This window comes from Mytilus californianus, unplaced genomic scaffold, assembly GCF_021869535.1.
Source record: "Mytilus californianus isolate M0D057914Y unplaced genomic scaffold, xbMytCali1.0.p SCAF_9, whole genome shotgun sequence".
NCBI lineage: Eukaryota > Metazoa > Mollusca > Bivalvia > Mytilida > Mytilidae > Mytilus > Mytilus californianus.
Window position 1 is genome coordinate 97,842,533 of NW_026262745.1, and position 23,251 is coordinate 97,865,783.

Below are 23,251 nucleotides of genomic sequence, written 5' to 3' on the forward strand. Positions count from 1 at the left end.
ATGTTTAGAAGCAACGCAATCCAGTGTCGGATCCGGGGGGGGTTCCTTGAGTTGGAACTCCCCGCCCCTTTTATCCTGGGTGGGGAACCCCTCCCCCGTTTTTTTAATCACACCTTGCTTTTCCGATAAATTCGTCAAATCTTAAATACTTTCCACTATTTGCCCTTTCATATCTTTCAGTATGAAGACATTTCACTTTCAATATACAATAAACAAGTTTGGTCAGATAAATGTAGTGACACCCCAGAGATAGATTTATATTACTGAAAAACTGATAAAAAGTTCCCTCTTAAAAGACGCTGACACAGTGGAATTTCTTTAAATAGTTGTTATCATGTTTCATGTATACACACCGTTGAATGTTAATTATGTGCAAATGTCAAAATGGTTGGATTTATAGCATCTTTAACTAGCATCAGTGGAAATACCACATTGGAATAAATAGAGATTAATTGGTTTGACACTTAGCTGAAGCATTTACAACTGTGGTTTAACTGCATCAAAAATAGATACTGACACCTGATTCAGATACTTACAGTGACTTATGACATAATCAAGCAGCAAGTGATAAATTCAACCTATTGATATATGTAATCTGAATTTTTCATATGGAGCATGAAATAGTGACCTTATTACATTAAGTGCCACCCACCCCCCCCCCCCCCCCCACCCCCCTCCTTTCCCCCCATTTTCTGAGCAAAGGATATATATATATATATTCGTTTGCATAATGGTTAGGAAGGTCATTTCAGACGAAAACAATATTTGTTTTTATTGAATTTTGTGCTAAATCGGTAAGTTAAAAAACTTACGAAGCCGTGTTACAAAGTGGGTATGCATATTTACATTACGGCATTTATCAGATTATCAATTATCGAAGATTAATATCATTTGTATATGTATATATTTTAAAATGATGCTTAAATGAACCTCATTATATAAATAAACGCTAGACCTTTAACTGGGATAAAAAAGCAAATGCACAATTATTTGTCAAAGTTTCAATTTCACAAATAAAATAACTATTGTATAATGAAAACTGGATTGCGATTGACATGAACAAATATCTGCATATTTGTTTGAATTGTTTTACATTTGTCATTTTATAGCTGACTAAGTGGTATGGGTTTTGCTCAATGTTGAAGGCCGTACGGTGACCTATACTTGCTAGCTTCTACGTCATTAAGTCTCTTGTGGAGAGTTGTCTCATTGGCAATCATACATGTACCACATCTTCTTATTTTTATATTTATCAAATATTTAGAAAAGAAAAGAGAGAAAAAAAAAGAAACTTTTATACAAGTTTTCTAAATATAAATCTTACAAGCGGTGATCAAAGACATCATTTGTTGAAGTAGAAAAAGGAGAAATAGAATAATTGTATTCAAAATTTTAGAATAAGGTATACAATGAGAGAGTTTTTTCATAGATACATATTTCAAAGTCATACATATGATAGTCACGATGGTACACTTTCATTTCAATTATGCATCAAGTATTTATAGAGTACAAGTGATATATTTTCGTTTTATCAGACAGCCCAACGACACAAATAACCAAAAGACAGACAGACGTTCATTTTTAACATTCTGATTTCGTGATGAAAGAAAATTTATAAATCATTTGTTTGTCCAGAATAAAACTTAATAAAGCAAAGTTTAATATATTGTCATTTTTGAAACACGGATTATAAAAATTAAGCATAGCACCATACCGATCCATTTTGCGTCTTGTGAAACATCCTCATAGCAATAATCATTCGTAATGTTAGAAAATTTTGGATAGATAATGTGTTTTTGTTCAGAGTAATGTTTGATAAAACAAAGTGTATATTGACATATATTCATAGCTTTCGTCAATATAATGATATATATTCAAAGACGAGGAGTTACTGCCATGCCGATTTTTTCCTCTTATGAAACAATGTTGTCATTTTTGAAATGTGGATCATCAAAATCCCTATTTCTAGCATGAATACCACGACATGTTCTCAAAGAAGCATACCGGTAGTTACTGCGAGAATACCTTACTGCGATACCAGTTCCTTCAGTTTGCGTCTAGTGAAACATTTTAATTGTAGCATATCAATTTGAAAAAATAGTTTGATTACATCATTTACCAGAATAGAAAATGTATATTATCATACAAATATAAAACTGCTTGTTCAACTTCCAGTGACAAATATTTCAGACATATGCAGAACGAATCCTCTGTCCAAATGACACAATTATGACGTATTTTTCGCTAACAAATAGCTAGTTAATTGGTATATGTGCGTACCTTGCAAGGTCCTTATGCCCGTCTGACAGTTTTCAATTGACCTCGAGCTCATTTCATGGATCAGTGAAAATGCAAGTGTGTTAATTTTTAAATAAAGCATGTAATTACTATTTTTCACTGTTTTATGCACAATATATATATAAATAACCCGAATAATTCGGACCATCTTTTTAATTGATATCTTTTGTTAATCACAACAAGATGTGTTATTTGCTAGATATTTATGATGCAATCAATACTTGTGGGAAAGTCAAATGACCAACGCTTAGTGAAAATGAAATAACAAAAAACCATCAATTCTGAAATTATCTTGAACACAAAAATTCACAGCTGCAGACTCCTTCATGTGTTCTTCTACATTTGCACAAGAGAAATTTTAATAGCAGATACCCGATTTGATGCTGTACGAACCGCAGCACGACATGGGAGCCGAGATTGAACGAAAATAATTGATATATACACTTAATATCAACGTACGTTTTATGATCATAACCAACAGTATTGGAATTATTTTTAGCTGCATCATGGCATTATTTTCACTTGGATATAATACGTATTTATAGCAAACGATAGTGTGTGTACTCGATTATGCTTTCAAGTAACTGTTGCACGGATGGTTTATAAGCAGATTTAGTAGACATTACTTTATATTATATCTGATTTTGCATGCTATAAATATTATGAAAAAAGTATAACATGAATAGGTTGGAATTTTATGGGTAGGATTTTAGAAAACATGACAAAATAAGATCAATTTCAACATACACAAGCTAGTAATCTCATTTTTAAGGTATTAATGCCTCGCACACCAGGATCATACTAGCAGCCACTACGCTTGCAGCCAGTTTTCAGATATGGCTATATCAGATTCGAACTTAATTAACTTGAAACTGTTTTTATTAATATATGACTACTAAATTATCTGTTTTAAGAATACAATTAGGGAGTCAAAGACACTCTGATTAAGTTAACGACAATTCATTTAATAGTGTCTTTGACTGCTTCATTTTATATATAAAACACACGATTTAGGGGTACTGATATATTAATAAAAAAAATAAGTTAGAATGAATCTTATGCATTTTTTTTTTTATTTATAGACATATCTGAAAAATGGCTGCTAGCGGAGTGGCTGGTCGTTCATATGTACATTTAATTCGAATTTAACGATCTTGGTCGAGCGGGTATTACTATATAAATAACACATAGCTGAGAGAGTGATAGAGCAGATTGTTACCCCGAGAAAACATTGTCAACTGAGGCGAAGCCAAGGTTGACAAATGAATGTCTTTTCTCGGGGTAACAATCTGCTCTATTACCCTCTCAGATATGTGTTATTTAATTTATTATACTGAATGTTCTGTTATTACTGTCGATTAAATTTCAAATTCAAAATAATAAACTATGACGTCTTGTACATAACAACCATCCGTATTTAATAAAGCGCACACTTGATCAAGCGTCTCCGTCAAGGGTAATAGAGTATTTGCCATAGGATAGAGTCATATTTAATAAAGCGTACACTTGATCAAGCGTCTCCGTGAAGGGTAATAGAGTATTTACCATAGAATAGAGTAAATTGTCTCCCTCGTATTAACCAATCAAAATTTGTCATTTGACATGAAGTATAATAAAGTAAATTAACACCCTCGTATAAGCCAATCAAAATATTGCATTTTTAAGTGAAGTAAAATAAATAGTATTACATACCAAGTGTGCAAGCTTAAATAAAAAAGTAAAGATGAGCGTAATCAGTATTAAATCTTTGCATTCTTCACTGCAATATAATACCTTTATAATTCTTATATTTTTTCTGTGTTTTCACAGAAATCGTCTTACACATGTATGAGAAATTTTACCAATAATTGAAATACGAAGTACGAAGAAAGGATCAAATTATAAGATACGCTAATAAGGTATCTATTATAGAACACGAGCGTTAGTGTAATTTAGTATAAGATGGTGACGGTGAATATTGCTGCTTAAAGTCAAGCGGCAAAGTTAATTTTTATTTAGGACGGGAACATATGTTAATGTGATATGCATAATAAACCCTGCTTTGTACTAGACCGACTTGTTGGGGTGGATTTACAACTTGCTCGCTCACAAGACAACAGTCCGTAGGAAGACATCAGATGCGGATCCAAGATTTTGAAGGGGGGACCGGGGCCCTTATTAGGCAATGTTTGGAGTGGAACATGTAAAACATTTTCATTAACCATAAAAGTAGCTCCATAAGGAGGATTCGGGTAAAATCCGCCGCTTCACACGTCACCCTAGTCGGAGACCTTATTCTAATTCCGAGCCTACCAGTTTTTTCTCTTACTCCTTAATGCTGCGTGCTCAGCGTAGTCGCAGCAAATATCACTTTTAAAGTTTTTGTTTTCACCAAGCCGGGTTTCGATCCCATGACCTCCTGCACTCGATGCAAACATGCTACCACGACACTGAAAATTGTTCTTGTTATATTTATGCCCCACCTACGATAGTAGAGGGACATTATGTTTCCTGGTATGTGCGTCTGTTCGTCCGTTCGTACGTCCGTTCGTCCGTCCGTCTGTCCCACTTCAGGTTAAAGTTATTGGTCAAGGTAGTTTTTGATGAAAATGAAGTCCAATCAACTTTTTTGTCATATAGCTCTTCAACTGTTTCGGTACTTATACATTCCTCGGATTTCAAATGTATGGCTTTGAGCGTTCCTGATGAAGGTAAATGCAGAAAAGCGCTTCGGACGCATGAAATTATTAAACGTGTTGTTTTCAATTTTTGAAACATCGTACACATGTTCCCTATGATTTGATCTTTCTAATTTAAATGCCAAATTAGATTTTTTACCCCAATTTCACAGTCTACTGTATATAGAAAATGATAGTGCAATGGGGCATCCGTGTTCTATGGATACATTCTTGTTAAATATAATTCATTGCTTCTAGATATTGCTTTTTTCATCGGCAACAGACTTCTAAAGATTTATTTTCAAATTGTATGCCCCCGCCGTAGCGGAGGGGGCAATAAGTTTTTTATCCTTGTCTGTCTGTACTTCCTAAAGAACGTCTCCAAATTGGTTTCCATTCTCTACCATTAGTTTCCCTCAACCAAATGTTATGAAACTTATGCACAATGCTTACTACCACAAAACACAGATCAAGTTTGAATTATGGTGGCGTCACTTTTGCCATTCTTGAGTTATGCCCCTTTACAAATGGAAAAATTGCTGAATTTTTTGTTTCCGTTCTCTAACTTTAGTTTGCCTCACTTAAATGTTATGAGACTTATACACAATGCTTATTACCGCAAAACATAGACCAAGGTTGAATTTTGGTGGCGTCATTTAAACCGTTCTAGAGTTATGCCCTTTACAAATGGAAAAATTGCTAATTGTTTTGTTTCCGTTCTCTAACTTTAGTTTGCCTCAACCAAACTTTATGGAACTTATACACAATGTTTATTACCACAAAAAACAGACCAAGTTTGAATATTGGTGGCGTCACTTTTGCCGTACTTGAGTTATGCTCCTTTACAAATGGAAAAAATGCTTATTTTTTTGTTTCCGTTCTCTAACTTTAGTTTTCCTCAACCAAATGTTATGAAATTTATACACAATGCTTATTACTACAAAACACAGATCAAGTTTGAACTTTGGTGGCGTCATTTTTTTACCATTCTAGAGTTATGCCCCTTTACAAATGGAAAAATTGCTGGATTTTTTGTTTCGGTTGTCTTACTTAAGTTTGCCTCAACTAAATGTTATGAAACGTACAATGTATACACAATGCTTATTACCACAAAACTCAGAGCAAGTACAAATTTTGGTAGCGTCACTTTTACAGTTCTTGAGTTGTGTCCCTTTATAACATTATATGCAAGCGGGGACAGCATCTGTGTCCATTCCCATTTATTTAGTTGTTTTTTTTTAGAATTCATTTCTTAAAGGTTTGATTTTTAGCGGAAAAAAACAAATTCGGAAACCTTATTTAATTTCTACTGTAACGTCACCACAACTTTTATACTCTATAACGCTATTACACCATACAGTGTCGTAAAAAATCGTGAGCGTGAACTATTCCAAACTATTGCCAATTCTCAAGCGTAATCAATTGATGAGGAAATAGACTTACTAGTTTTTAAGGACATTTCTGCTGCCAATACAAAAACGCACATATGTAAATATACTGCAAGTGAAAGAAAGTTACTGTTTAGACTGTAACTCCATCTTTTCTAGATTAGACAGGGTTTCACATCTATTTTTAAATGTTTGTATTGTCCTAATTTTTATGAATCAAATATCGAGTATGAAATTGTCCCTATTAACACAGTGTTGACAGAATGATTCTCATGATACATATTCTAAAACTGAACACAAACCTCCTCAAAATTTGTTGTATGGTCAGATATCAGAATGTCTGTAAAGGTGCTCGTACTCTTTCTAAATGATATCAAAATTGCCCTATGCAGGTACAATCTTCTCATTTTATAGATATCAACGTCAGAATGACGATAACGGAAAGTATTGAGACATTCAATGCAGTTAACCCTGTAACGATATACATATAGCAGGCTTATTTATACGTAAGGGAGCTACCATTTGACTTTAATTGGGGGAAAAAGGGGGAGGATGAAAAATGTTGTCCTGCATTTTTTTATAATTGTAATCTCTGTCCTGCCTTTTTCTTTTTGTTTTTCCCTTCATTCGGTCCTGACGTTTTTTTATGATTTCATCCCAGCCCCCTCCCCCCCTAAAAATGAAATGGAAGCTTCCTTATAATATTAACGTAACGTCACACTGTCTGGTACATGTAGCAATCTTTTGTATCAACGAATTATCTAGGAAAGGAAAAGAACTTCTACCCAAGGCATAATATATTTTATATTTACAGGAAAGAAAAAGATGACTTCTACTCAAGGCATGATACATTTACAGGAAAGGAAAAGAAGACTTCTACTCAAGGCATGATATATTTACAGGAAAGGAAAAGAAGACTTCAACTTAAGGCATGATCTATTACTGCTGTATAAAGACACCAAATAAAGGACAGAGCTTATTTTCTATTTAATCTGTATGGTTTGAATTATAATATTTGCTGTAAATGTTGAACAGTTGAAATTAAAACCGCATTCTGCAAGATTATAAACTCACCTCAAATGTGTCAATTTTTTTCATGGTCTCCCATAGGGTGTAATTTTTTTCAAACGGGCTGGGAAATTCACCAGAATAAATTGATTGATTGATTTGTTGGTGTTTAACGCCACTTTCAACACTATTGTGCTATTTCGTGGCGGTCATTTTTTATTGATGGAGGAAGCCGGATTGCCCGAAGAAAACCACAAACCTTCGAAAGGAAAACTGACAATCATGGGCCTAGTCAATTGAGATTGGAGTCGAGCGCACCTTGCACGAGCAGAATTCGAATTCATAATCTCAGCGTTGACTGGCTAGTGATACAGTAGTTGGACTACTTGGAGCACTTGGCCACCGAGGCCCCGACAGATTAAAACATACGAGTTAATTTATAGCTATTCATAAATAACGGGATCGGGTATGATTGTCAATGAGACAACTATAATATTCCTCAAAGATCATTTTAAGTGGTTTTTATACGACCGCAAAAAATTTTTGCGGTCGTATATTGGTATGACGTTGGCGTCGTCGTCGTCGTCGTCGTCGTCGTTGTCGTCGTCGTCCGGCGTCGTCTGGCGTCGTCCGAAGACACATTGGTTTTCGCACTCTAACTTTAGTTTAAGTGAATGGATCTCTATGAAATTTTACCATAAGGTTCAATACCACAAAAGGAAGGTTGGGATTGATTTTGGGGGTTATGGTACCAACAGTTAAGGAATTAGGGGCCAAAAAGGGGCCAAAAATAAGAATTTTTGTAACTTCCAGACATAACTTGTGTGTTAGTGTATGGATCTCTCTGACATTGTACCACAAGGTTCCATATCACACAGGGAATGCTGGGATTGATTTTGGGGGTAATTGCCTCAAAATATTAGGAATTAGGGGCCAAAAAAGGGGCAAAAAACAAGCACTTTTCTAGTTTCATGACAATAACTTGTGTGCAAGTGTATGGATCTTTCTGAAATTGTACTACAAGGTTCCATTTCACAAAGGGAAAGCTGGAATTGAGTTTGGGGGTAATTGCCCAAAACGTTTAGGAATAAGGGGCCAAAAAGGGGCCAAATATAAGCATTTTTCTACTTTCCAGACAATAACTTGTGTTCAAGTGTATGGATCTCTCTGAAATTGTACTGCAAGGTACCATACCACAAAGGGAAGGCTGGGATTGAGTTTCGGGGTGATGAATCATAAGGGGGTTCAAAAAATTTGGGGGGGGAATTTTTTTTTTTCCTTTTTTTTCTTTTTTTCCTTTTTTTTTCTTTTAAAATTTTCCATTTTAAGTTGGTTATTTCTGTTTTATATTTAAAAGCAAATAATAATGATATGGTAGGAGATACACACCAAACAGGATGTGTAAATTATTATATTATAAGTATTGTGCAATAGCAAGAAATTTTCAATTGCACAGTATTGCACAATAGCAAGAAATCTTCAATTGCACAGTATTGCGCAATAGCAAGAAATCTTCAATTGCACAGTATTGTGCAATAGCAAGAAATATCCAATAGCACAATATTGCGCAATAGCAAGAAATTGTCAATTGTACAGTATTGCGCAATAGCAAGAAATATTCAATTGCACAGTATTGTGCAAAAGAAGATACTTTGTATAAATTGCTTATTTCTTGACCAATTTCAATGGGGTTTTATTCTTGAATTCTTGGGGTTCTTTAATATGCTGATTCTAACCGTGTATTAAGTTTTTGGATTTTGGGCCCCGTTTTTAAATTGGTCCACATTGAGGTCCAAAGGGTCCAAAATTAAACTTTGTTTGATTTCATCAAAAATTGAATTATTGGGGTTCTTTGATATGCCGAATCTAACCGTGTATTTAGATTCTTAATTTTTGGTTCTGTTTTTAAATTGGTCTACATTAAGGTCCAAAGGGTCCAAAATTAAACTTAGTTTGATTTTAACAAAAATTGAATTCTTAGGGTTCTTTGATATGCTGAATCTAAACATGTATTTAGATTTTTGATTATGGGCCCAGTTTTCAAGTTGGTCCAAATCGGGGTCCAAAATTAAACTTTGTTTGATATCAACAAAAATTGAATATATGGGGTTCTTTGATATGCTGAATCTAACCATGTATGTAGATTTTTGATTTTTGGGCCCCATTATCAACTTTGTCCACATTGAGGTCAAAAGGGTCCAAAAATAAACTTTGTTTGATTTCATCAAAAATTGAATTCTTGGGGTTCTTTGATATGCTGAATCTAACCATGTATTTAGATTTTGGATATTGGACCATAATAGATGAATGTCCAATTTAAAATTTTTAAGTTCTTAGACCAAATTCATTCTGTGTCAGAAACCTATGCTGTGTCAAATATTTAATCACAATCCAAATTCAGAGCTGTATCAAGCTTGAATGTTGTGTCCATACTTGCCCCAACTGTTCAGGGTTCGACCTCTGCGGTCGTATCAAGCTGCGCCCTGTGGAGCATTTTATTAACAATTAACGGCAACCTTACGGCCTTCAACATAAGAAAAACCATACTGTTTAGTCGCCTATTAAAATTAGCCCATTTCGTAAACTGTATCATCTCTATCTCTGATGTTTTTTGTTTAATTCATCAGTGTGAATGTTTCCTCAGCCAATGATTCCTTTCAATTGTGTTATCTGCTGCTGAAAATGTTTCACCACAGTGACTCTTTTCTATTCTTAAAGTATCTGTTAGATGACATATTTCTCGCTGTTGTATACAACGGAATGTGCAATCATTGTTCAATGCATGAGTATTTCCTTCAAGCCTGTGAACTTATTTTGGTTATCATCTCTGTGGGAATAATTCCCCAGTCTATAGATAACTATTTGGTTAAAATCTTTGTGAAGAAATTTCCACAGTCTAAATATTTTTTTTGTTATCAACTGTGTCAGGAAATTTCCTCATTCTATTGATTTCGGTATCGTTCCCATCTTTTGGGGAAATTTCCCCAGTCTATTGAATTATTTTTGGTTATGAAATTTTAGTGATTTTGTTTTCGTTATCAATTTTTTGGGGAAATTTCCCCAAACATTTGATTTCATTTTGGTTATCAACTTTATAGGGAAATTTCCCTATTTTAGTGATTTCGTTTTCGTTATCATCTTTTTGGGGAAATTTCCCCATTCTATTGACTTTTTGTTGGTTATCATATTTTTGGGGAGATTTCCCCATTCTATTGACTTCTTGTTGGTTATTGTCTTTTTTGGGGAAATTTTACCATTCTATTGATTTCTTTTTAATTTTCATCATTTTGGGGAGATTTTATCATTCTATTGATTTCTTTTTCGTTAACATCGTTTTAGGGAAATTTCCCCATTCTATTGATTTGTTGTGTTATCATCTCTTTGGGGAAATTTCCCAAATTATTGATATCTGATTGGTTATCAACTTTATGGGGAAATTTCCCCAATACTTGTTAACAAAAAATTTCTACGTTTCTTGTACATGTAAAGTAAAACGTGTTTATTTCTTGTTTTGTTGTGTAGTGTTATTTGATACCATCATCAAATATATTTGTTACAATCATGCCAGTTAAATGTTTGTTTGAATATTTTGTTCACACCAATAGAAAACATTGAAATAAGAGAATAAAATAGAAATTCTCTTTTTCAAATAGATTGCGTTGAAAGCAGTTAAACTATACATATTAGATACGAGCAAAACGAGCAACCCAGAGATCGAAATCATCGAGACATCTCAAGTTTATTATACAGTTTCCAAAACAACTGTTTATATGTGTTTTCCTGATATACTTTTGAATGTACGTTCGATCTCTGCATTGATAATAATGTGATAATTGGTATTTATGGTAAGGACTCTTTTGGCTGGTAGCTGACAGATTAAGTAAGACTAAAACTTACTTTATGTTTTGTAAATATTTAATGAAAGAATGATAAAAAACATTATCTTCGCCATTCAATTTTGAAATATTATGATTTACGTTAGTCCATCTTGTACTTAAACACAACTCTTAAAGTTGTCAGATTGTAGTAGATTTTTTAAAAATTTTTTTGCCTAATAAGAAAATCATTTAAATAGAGAACAAATTGAACATACTGTATCCCTGTTACCAAACGAAATTGTTTATTAATATTGTAGTACTCTAATTTGCATTTTCAAATGATTCTTCGTATAAAATCACAAATCATGTGCGAAAAAGGGTTTGGAACTACTCTCGAATAAAATAATTTCGAAAAGCAAAAACGGTGGTGAGTAGAATACCCCATAATACCCCATAATAGATAAGCTAAATAAGTCTAATGTCAATTTTACAGAACATTCAGATCGAGTTGCATCTCTATTTCTGTATATCATAAATAAATTATCTGAATCTCTGGAAATTGGCAGGTTATATGTCTTATATAATTTCTGCTAAACCAAAAACTGGCTATTAGATAAATGGTACATTCACGGCCTTAGACATCAATATGTCTAACCAAAAACTGTCTATAAGATAAATGCTACATTCACGGCCTAAGACATCAATATGTCTAACCAAAAACTGGCTATTAGATAAATGCTACATTCACGACCTAAGACATCAATATGTCTAACAAAAAACTGGCTATTAGATAAATGGTACATTTACGGTCTAAGACATCAATATGTGTAACCAAAAACTGGCTATTAGATAAATGCTACATTCACGACCTAAGACATCAATATGTCTAACAAAAAACTGGCTATTAGATAAATGGTACATTCACGGTCTAAGACATCAATATGTGTAACCAAAAACTGGCTATTAGATAAATGGTACATTCACGACCTAAGACATCAATATGTCTAACAACAAACTGGCTATTAGATAAATGGTACATTCACGGCCTAAGACTTCAATATGTCTAAACAAAAACTGGCTATTAGATAAATGCTACATTCACGACCTAAGACATCAATATGTCTAACAAAAAACTGGCTATTAGATAAATGGTACATTCACGGTCTAAGACATCAATATGTGTAACCAAAAACTGGCTATTAGATAAATGCTACATTCACGACCTAAGACATCAATATGTCTAACAAAAAAACTGGCTATTAGATAAATGGTACATTCACGGTCTAAGACATCAATATGTGTAACCAAAAACTGGCTATTAGATAAATGGTACATTCACGACCTAAGACATCAATATGTCTAACAACAAACTGGCTATTAGATAAATGGTACATTCACGGCCTAAGACTTCAATATGTCTAAACAAAAACTGGCTATTAGATAAATGGTACATTCACGACCTAAGACATCAATATGTCTAACAAAAAACTGGCTATTAGATAAATGGTACATTCACGGTCTAAGACATCAATATGTGTAACCAAAAACTGGCTATTAGATAAATGCTACATTCACGACCTAAGACATCAATATGTCTAACAAAAAACTGGCTATTAGATAAATGGTACATTCACGGTCTAAGACATCAATATGTGTAACCAAAAACTGGCTATTAGATAAATGGTACATTCACGACCTAAGACATCAATATGTCTAACAACAAACTGGCTATTAGATAAATGGTACATTCACGGCCTAAGACTTCAATATGTCTAAACAAAAACTGGCTATTAGATAAATGCTACATTCACGACCTAAGACATCAATATGTCTAACAAAAAACTGTCTATTAGATAAATGCTACATTCACGGTCTAACACATCAACATGTGTAACCAAAAACTGTCTATTAGATAAATGGTACATTCACGACCTAAGACATCAATATTTTTAACAAAAACTGGCTATTAGACAAATGGTACATTCACGGCATTAGACATCAATATGTCTAACCAAAAACTGTTTATAAGATAGCTGATACATTCACGACCCAAGACATCAATATGTCTAACAAAAAACTGGCTATTAGATAAATGGTACATTCACGGTCTAAGACATCAATATGTGTAACCAAAAACTGTCTATTAGATAAATGGTACATTCTCGACCTAAGACATCAATATGTCTAACAAAAAACTGGCTATTAAATAAATGGTACATTCACGGCCTAAGACATCAATATGTCTAACCAAAAACTGTCTATAAGATAAATGGTACATTCACGGTCTAAGACATCAACATGTGTAACCAAAAACTGTCTATTAGATAAATGGTACATTCACGACCTAAGACATCAATATGTCTAACAAAAAACTGGCTATTAGATAAATGGTACATTCACGGTCTAAGACATCAATATGTGTAACCAAAAACTGGTTATTAGATAAATGGTACATTCACGGTCTAAGACATCAACCAAAAACTGTCTATTAGATAAATGGTACATTCACGGCCTAAGACGTTAATATGTCTACCGATCTAACTAATGATTATTGATTACAACATAAATAGTTTTAACATCTTATTAACGCGTTATCAATAGTCCAACAGAGAAGACAGACGAATCATATTCAGTCGTGGTTTGAATTCCATCACGGTATATAAATCATAATGGTGCACATCATTTGAATAAGGTCGCTTTTAATGACTACAATAAATGGATTCATATTATCAACGGTAACTGGAAACTGTATAATTACCTTAATATGTCTTCTGGGTTGCTGTCTTATCTCCTTTTATTCGAACCAATTTAGATAATTTCTAATCATTTTTTACGTCTTCATAAAAACTAATTAGGTTCTCTAAGTTAATTAAAGTTCACTAATATGAATCTTTTTTATTCACCAATTCACTCACAAAAAGGTTCAGGTAAAAATCCAAACAACAAACAGTTTTCCCTCATGGCTCAATTTATTTTCCGTATAATTTTTGTGATTTTAAAACCACAAGTCTACTTAGATAGAAGTCGTCGGGATTGAATTATAATAAATTTATTTATTCAAGTGTCACATATTGATTGTCATAAAACATTACAATATTTGTAATATTTACACATAAAACAATCAATATCCAGCCTTAAACATCTAACTTATGAGACACTAACAGTAAAAACTTTGTACAATATTATCAAAGTTATAACATCTAAACATTGCTCAATAAACATATTAAAAGTATTCCTTATATCTGTAAACTTGTTAAAAAAAATTAGTATACATAACAATTTCTTTACTTTAGTTAACGTTGAAATAGAAAATTTTTCTTTACTATGGTTGAAATATATGGTATAAAAAGCCTCATAGTTATCGTCTGTAATCAAAATTTATTGATAAAAAATATTTGCGCATAAGAACAGTTATAAATTCTAAATAATAATTACAAAAGTAATGTTGGATGTTTGAACAGTTCATGGTTTTTTTTATAAATTTATCCTCAATATTAAGGTTGTTAAAGTAATCAGTGTATATAACCTAGGTCACCATAACGTTCACATTCAAGAAGGAAATGTTTTTCATTTTCTACGCAACCAAGATTGCAAGAAACACAGATTCCTTCGGTCGGGATAAGCGGTCTGGAGTACTTGTCAATTTCATAGGACAAGGGTAGTGCACCGGACCGAACAGAAACATAGTATTTATTTCAGGCTTGGCCATATTTTGGCGAACATACGGTTCAGATTTTACATTATCTTTAAACAGTCTGTATGTGCGTAACTTATTTCCATTATGTATATTGCGCCGATCATTAAAAAGTTCTCTGTGCCATTCTGTATTGTCGAGTTTTGCCAACTTTTCAATAACATGCATTTCCCATAACAGTTTTTGTTGAAAACGACAAGTCGAATACAATATCTCTAATGTTTAAACTACTCACAATTTTGTCAACTTCAAAAGCCCAACCTTTTTTCCTCCTAGATGTCCATTTTAATATTTTATAAGATATTCTATTTTGTTCGGTGCGAAGAAGTCTACACAATAAAGGCAACAGTAGTATACCGCTGTTCGAAAACTCATAAATCGATAGAGATAAAAACAAATCCGGGTTACAAACTAAAACTGAGGGAAACGCATCAAATATAAGAGGAGAACAACGACACAACAAAAACACAACATTAAAATGTAACACACACAGAAACGAACTATAATATAACAATGGCCATTTTCTTGACTTGGTACAGGACGTTTTAAGAAAAAAATGGTGGGTTGAACCTGGTTTTGTGGCATGCCCAACCTCCCGCTTTTATGACAACGTCAAACACAACACCAAAACGACAACATCACATGACAGGACCACAATATAAATAAATTGGAGAACATATAGGACAAAGAAACACACGAATAATAGCTAACAAAAGGTACTAGGCTTAGATTCAATAGCCTACAGTAATATATTCGTTGTTTTGTATGGCAAGATGTCCATCACATGTCACCACGAGTGGCTACATTCGAGGTCAGTTTTCCAACAGACAGAACATATTTACGGGCTCTGTTTTGTACAGCTGAAATGACACTACACGATTTAGTGCCCCAGTACCGTATCATAATATCGGTTCGACTTTAGCTGTATAAAGTTTAGTGTACACTCTATGAGTCTTGCCTCCTGCTAATACCATTTTCGTCATTAAACTACCCAGAGCACGGCTAGCTGCCTAAACTAATTCTTTTGCGTTTTTCATAAATGTTAAATGTTCATCCATCCAAACACTACGGTATTTATACGAGTCCTAAATAGAGATTATTCTCCATGCATTTAATGTTAAATTCAGAACAATCGAATGACTGCTGTCGAAAATGAACGACTTAAGTTTTATTCACATTGAAGGACAGATTCCATGTTGTATACCAGTCGGACACAATATCAAGCATGCGTTGTAGATTATTTTCATCAGATGCAATTAAAGCTATGTCGTCAGCATAAAGCTGTATACTAAGACAAAAATTGTCTAGCTGTATTCCACACTCAGGGGAATTGAAACTTTGTGATATATATCATAAATATACACAGAAAATAATGTCAGCGTAGGGATACAGCCCTGTTTCACTCCGGTCTCTTCGTAAGGTAAGGTCATTGTAACCACGAATAGAACATTTAACTTCAGTATACCAAGACTAAATTACTGCAATTATATTTCCACGCACTCAAACTCTCTGAAGTTAATATTATAATAAGTTATGTTGTACAGTGTCGAAAGCTTTGCACATGTCTACAAAACACACATATCTGATTACAGTAGTTGTCGTCTGTTTATGTAGTTCATACGTGTTTCTCGTTTCTCGTTTTTATATAGATTAGACCGTTGGTTTTTCCGTTTGAATGGTTTTATACTAGTAATTTTTTGGGGCCCTTTATAGCTTGCTTGCATGTTCGGTGTGAGCCAATGCTCCGTGTTGAAGGCCGTACCTTGACCTATAATGGTTTACTTTTATAAATTGTAACTTGGATGGAAAGTTGTCTCATTGGCACTCATACCACATCTTCCTACATTTATATGTCGATTTTCTTGAAATTTTACGGTCATTTAAGACGGAATATAGATGGAATGTATATGTTCCTCGCAACTTCAAGCTCTCCTGGACCCATTTGGCTCGTCACATTATTTTTTATTATTCTCCAGGTACTTAAACGATGATTCAGAATATTAGAATAAATATTGCAAGGCACTGACATTAAAGTTATCCCCCTGTAATTCAATGGTTGTCTTTCATCATCTGTTCCTCGTATAAAATGTGTTTGAATAGTCCACTAGTACACTGAGTTGGAACTATACATATGTTGAAATATCCACTTATAATTTGGAATAAAAGATTAACCGGGTACCATTTTTCAAAACTTCAGCTTGGATATCGTCTATTCCGCAATTTTGCACGTAACAATGCCTGTAAACCTTTTTCTCTGAAGATAGGTTCATTAAACATCGACTTTAGTATCAATTCATCGATTTCAGTGTCACTATCACGATTATTCCAGGAATAGATTACCTTAGCCGTATTTGGCACAACTTTTTGGAATTTTGGGTCCTCTATGCTCTTCAACTTTGTACATGTTTGGCGTTATAACTATTTTGATCTGAGCGTCACTGATGAGTCTTATGTAGACGAAACGCGCGTCTGGCGTATTAAATTATAACCCTGGTACCTTTGATAACTATTTACACCACAGGGTCGATGCCACTGCTGGTGGACGTTTCGTCCCCGAGGGTATCACCAGCCCAGTAGTCATAACTTCGGTGTTGACATGAATATCAATTATATGGTCATTTTTATAAATTTCCTGTTTACAAAACTTTGAATTTTTCGAAAATCTAAGGATTTTCTTATTCCAGGAATAGATTACCTTAGCCGTATTTGGCACAACTTTTTGGAATTTTGGGTCCTCAATGCTCTTCAACTTTGTACTTGTTTGGCTTTATAACTATTTTAATCTGAGCGTCACTGATGAGTCTTATGTAGACGAAACGCGCGTCTGGCGTATTAAATTATAATCCTGGTACCTTTGATAACTAATTATGATGATATAATGTTTGAAAATCATTTTTCTATTTGTTTACTACAACATTTGTGTCCGTTGTCTCTTTGCCATCCTCGTCCACTAAAGCTAAAGGTATACATTGTTATCGGTTACTAACAATGCCTAAATTTTCATATAGGTTGCACTTTGTATAAATACAGCTGTTTCACAAACTTTTAGTGTCGCCTTCTTGATAACACAAATGAAGATAAATTATCCCGTATACTTTATAAACTATTATACTTTAATTATAACAATTATGGTATTGGAATTAAATGGATGTTATTTATTAAGAACATATTTGATTATTGTGGCATGTCAAATGTATGGCATTGCCAAGATTATTTTAACAAAAAATGGATAAAATTAAGTATTGAACAAAATTAAGCTAAAAGACCAATTTCGACGAGAGTGGTTTGCAGATTTACATCAATCCTCGAAAGGTCTATGTTAAAGAATTTATAAGACTGAATTCAAATTTGAAAAGTATTTATCGATTTTGCATTTTAATTTTTTATATACTTTGTGTAAATTTAGATGTGGAAATCATCGTTTGCCTGTAGAGACGGGAAGGTGGCAAACTATACCGTGATCGGAAAGGTCTTGTCACCTCTGCAGCTCTACAGATATTGGCGATGAATTTCACTACATTATGTCATGCAATTTTTTCAACATAGAAAGAGAAAAATATTTACCACATTATTGTAAAAAAATCCTAACATTATTAAATTTAATCATATTTTCTCATCTGAAAATGTTGTTGAATTAGAAAAATTGTGTAGATTTATACGATACACATCAGTGAAAGTCTGTCCTCCTGGTTTATGGAGAAACTGTAATACTATTATGTTGTTATTCATTTTCACACATGCAAAACAAAATATGAAGAATATATGAACTGTTATTTTCTCGGTAGCTATGTACTAGTTTATGAGAACAAAATCATTCATTCATTCACAAACCACGCCTCTTTTGGGTATACATATACTATTCATATATATTATGTTTTGTATACGAACTGGTTCCAAGATATGATCTCTGTGTTTCATCTCATAGAGACTTGGGAATGTTACCAGTATAAACACACATGGATAGCTTCCAAATTAAATTATGAGGTAGACTCAAAGTGAAGGGAGGTGTAGTAATGAATTTCAGTATAAGTTTAAACTCTTAGAATTTCAAGGCATATAAATGTTGAAAATATGCCGCACAGCCCTATGTTTTGACCTTCGAAAAAAATAATAGTGCATATGAACTTTCCATTCTAGGATATATTTTTTTACGAAACTTCATAGTAAAAGTCGAACAGTTTTAGCCGTAAAAGGAGTTCCTATGGGAAATTGCACTGTCTATATTTACAGAAATGCAACCTATAGACTTGCTTAAAAGTCTCGCTGATTAGTCTCATTGAGTTTGTCTTCAAGTTTCTGTCGCTCCTGACGTTGAAATTGTCTTTTCTTTTATATTTTCTGTTTAAGCGATCAACTCGGACCGGTAAAACGTAACCATTTCTACTAAGATTCGCATACGCTCTTCTACTGGGTAAAAAGATTTTCATTCCAATACGGTTTGTGACGCATTTTCCTACGACCAGAAGAATTACAAAATGTTTACGCATTTAACATTTGACTAAATCTTGAAACTCATGAGGGTCTGGATAGGGTGTCATTCATTTCTATATTTTTTTATTTTTCAGGTCATTTTTCTTTATTCTTTATACTTTCTGTCCTTTAGTCTCTATTCTTAACATTTTAGCACCCCATTATTCTCTATTCTTAATTTTTTAGCCTGTTTTTCTCTATACTTTATGTATTAGACCTTTATTTTACACCTTTCGTCTATTATTCTCTATTCTGTAAACCCGGACCCTCACTCATCGTATATGCATGTTGCACATCATTTGATACTTCTATATAATTTTCAATTTTCTGAATTTGTTTCAATTAATTTCACTTGAATTTCCTCATTCAATAGAAAACATTGGGAACCAATGTCAAATTATATTTTATACGAGTTTAACTGATCGGTGCATGCTGTGGCTTCAAAATTAAATCGATAGATAATTTTATATAACAATACAGCAATGAGTGATCCAGTAAACTATCAGGAATATATGTTATATCGTCAGAAATTTTCAACATTGATACTATTTTGAAATCGCTAATAAACTCCATATCCTCATAGGAAACATATATATGTAACCTATTACAGCTGGTTTACCGTTGGTCGATATACATGTAAATTCGCTATCCTTATATCGATCATTTTACATTCCGAGATTAACATCACTTATAAAATTCATGAAAACATCTCCATGATGATTTTTTACATGATCTATAACATTTCGTGGTTTCACTAAATCGACGCCTTCTATAAAATCAGAATGAGAACCTTCACTTGCATTCATGTTACCATGGTTACTGCATATAAATATTTTTCTCTTTTCTAGATAGGAATATATTTGGTTAAAAAGATGTGGAAAATAAACATCCGCATCCACAACATAGAAGCATTTTTTTTTAAACTGTCAATTCAGTATACTTAATACGTTCAATCTTAGTCGTAAGTTTTTTTGTGAAACTGATTCCAGAGTTGCAATACGGATGCTGAAGTGCGCTTGTCTCGCTGAAGTTCGATGGTTTGCGCCGAAATGCGATAGTCCTTTCGCTGATGTGCGATGGTCTATATAACGCGTAATGGCGAGTTTAAAATCTACAGATGTGCAATTATTATTTGAGAAGTAGATCTTAATAATGTTAGTATATAAATCATCATTCATTATTTTCTACATATGTCCTTAGTTACAATACTATTGCATACTAAATGAGAGATCGTCCTCTTTGATTTTCTGCATGTGGACATAATTCTGCGTTAACATTTTATTTTTACTTTGTATTATAAATTCCTCGTTTACCGTTATATTATAATACGGAGAGTATGTCAGCGGATCCATATGTATATAGATAATGCCACGCTCCATCGTACGTAAAAAAATCCTTCTGTAGATTTCGGATTTTTAATAAAATCCGCTACGGAAGGTTAACTTTCCCAGATCTTTTCTAGATCTCTATCAACCGCTCCCCGTTTCCCGTAGTATTAAAAGAAAGATACCAAAGGATATGGAACGCCATGACTGCCTTATGTTCATGATTGTCAAGAGATGCAGTGGTCACAGCATTATATGCAGTCATGGCAGTATTATATGAAGTGGTTACAACATTATATGCAATTGTCGGAACATAACTATGCAGTGGTCACACTGAACATTATATGCAGTCGTGGCAACATTATATGCAGTTGTCAGAGCATTTTATGCAGTGGTTACAACATTATATTTAGTAGTCACAACATTATATGCAGACATGACAACATTATATGCAGTTGTCGGAACACTATAACTTGGTCACAACATTATACTGTTTGTTGATGAAGGTGATGATCAGTGATAGTGATGATGATGATTGATGATAGTGATGGTGGTGGTTCAAATCGGTAAACTTCGTAAATTGCCGAATCCGGTCATCATTGATAACGCCTCGCAAACAAAATGAAACAGTTTCTGAAGTCATGTAATTTATGCACTTCGGTTGAAACTTCATCAGAGAAACAATAACACTTGCTATTGTCTGCAAATTGGACAGACACAAGTTTTATAAATTTAGGGGTAGTTCATCCGAGGAAATGATGAAACTAAGAGTTGCATGCATTAATTAATCATAGTTATGTTCGTCTTGAGAAATACGCATGGCATAATGTTAGTAAAAATTATGAATAATAATAATGAAATATCAAAGGACAGTTTGTATACTATATGACTCGAGTTTATTTCCTACTGAACAACAATAGCTAGGTGCCACTTTTTAGTCGATATTCAGTTTAAATTGCAAAAATACAGTTGAATAAAATAGTCGGATGTCTATGAGACTTAAACCCCGGGGGCCCATATCTCGCTTATATATCATGATAGAGCCATTATTTTGGCTTCCATTTTCAGAATTATGCATATTCACATGATTTAGTATCTTACAGACATGAAAAATGCAGTTTAAAGCATGTTATTGTAGGCACTACAAACCAGTAAAAGTCTGAAATGGCCTATATCTGTACTCGATTGGACTGATTTTTACTCGACCAGTCTGAATTGGTCTGAAATTTACTTGATAATACTCGACTGTAGTCTGAACCATACTTAACAGTCTGAACTTGTACTCGACCAGTACTTAACCATTTTATACGCGTCTGAACCATGCTCGACCTAGTCTGAACCATACTCGACCTAGTCTGAATCATGCTCGACCTAGTTTGAACCATACTCGACTAAGTCTTAACCAACCTAGACCTATTTTTTGTATCTATCTATTGTATTTCATCAATTTAGGAACTGTTTTTAACAACAACTATTTCCCCTGGCTAGAAATTTGAACAACGATTTGAAATTAAAAATGTATTCAATATAGCATTGAAACCAAAATTTCACAATAAACATAATATAACTTCAACACCATATTCATCAACACTTACATATATATATCACCTTTAAAATAAAGATAAAACAAGCTGATCAAGTAATCTCAAAACTGAATTGTGACTAATATTTTCAATGTTATTCAAAAATGTTTGAATGTTTCAGATATATTATATGGTTACTGGACAATTTTCACCATTAACTTAAGCCTAGTATAGATTTATGGTGTCAGTTGAGTTTAGTTAATAATGCAGTGAACATTTTTTTTATTAAAATATATATAAAATAGCAATAAAGCAACTTGATAAATTTTAAAAATGGCACCTTTGTTTTGTTAAACCAAGAATTTAATATAATCATGATAATAGAACTTCCATAGTAATCCTGTGATAAACTTTTAAAAAAGGAAATGTGTTCCAAAGTTACAGTAAAAATTTATTTCAATTAAATTTAAATAATTTTTGTCAAAATTAAAAACATGGCATACAATAAGCACTTTAATAAGGTTTAATTACCTCAGTACATGTATGTTTTACAGGTAAAAAGAAACTCGTGTATTACTTATCTAGTGAATTCAAAAGGCCTTGTGATTTAAGTTTCACAGGATGTTGCAATTTTGAATGAATGTTATTTAGAATTTAATACTCTCTGACCAGGTGTGATCTTTTTCATGAGTTTGGCCCAAGCAGGAGGTTACTTCACCACTAATCGGAAGAACAATTTTATTAAGTTCTTGAATTTTTATCCCTTTTTGATATATATTGTATAAAATATATCCCAAATTATAATAATAGATAGATTTCTAAAATAAGGTAAAACAATTTCAGTGATTTTGTTGGCTGTTGTTACCTCATTAAAAAGATAATTATATAACTATTGTACATTTTTTGTATGTAACCATGAAACCTATGCAGTTTTTATTTAGGAATTTAGGAAAATTAATTTAAAAAAAAAGACACATGCCAAACAAGAAGCACCTTAATAAGGTTTAATTACCCTCAGTATATGTGTGGTTTTTAGGTAAAAGAAAATCTTTTTTTTAACAAAACTCTAA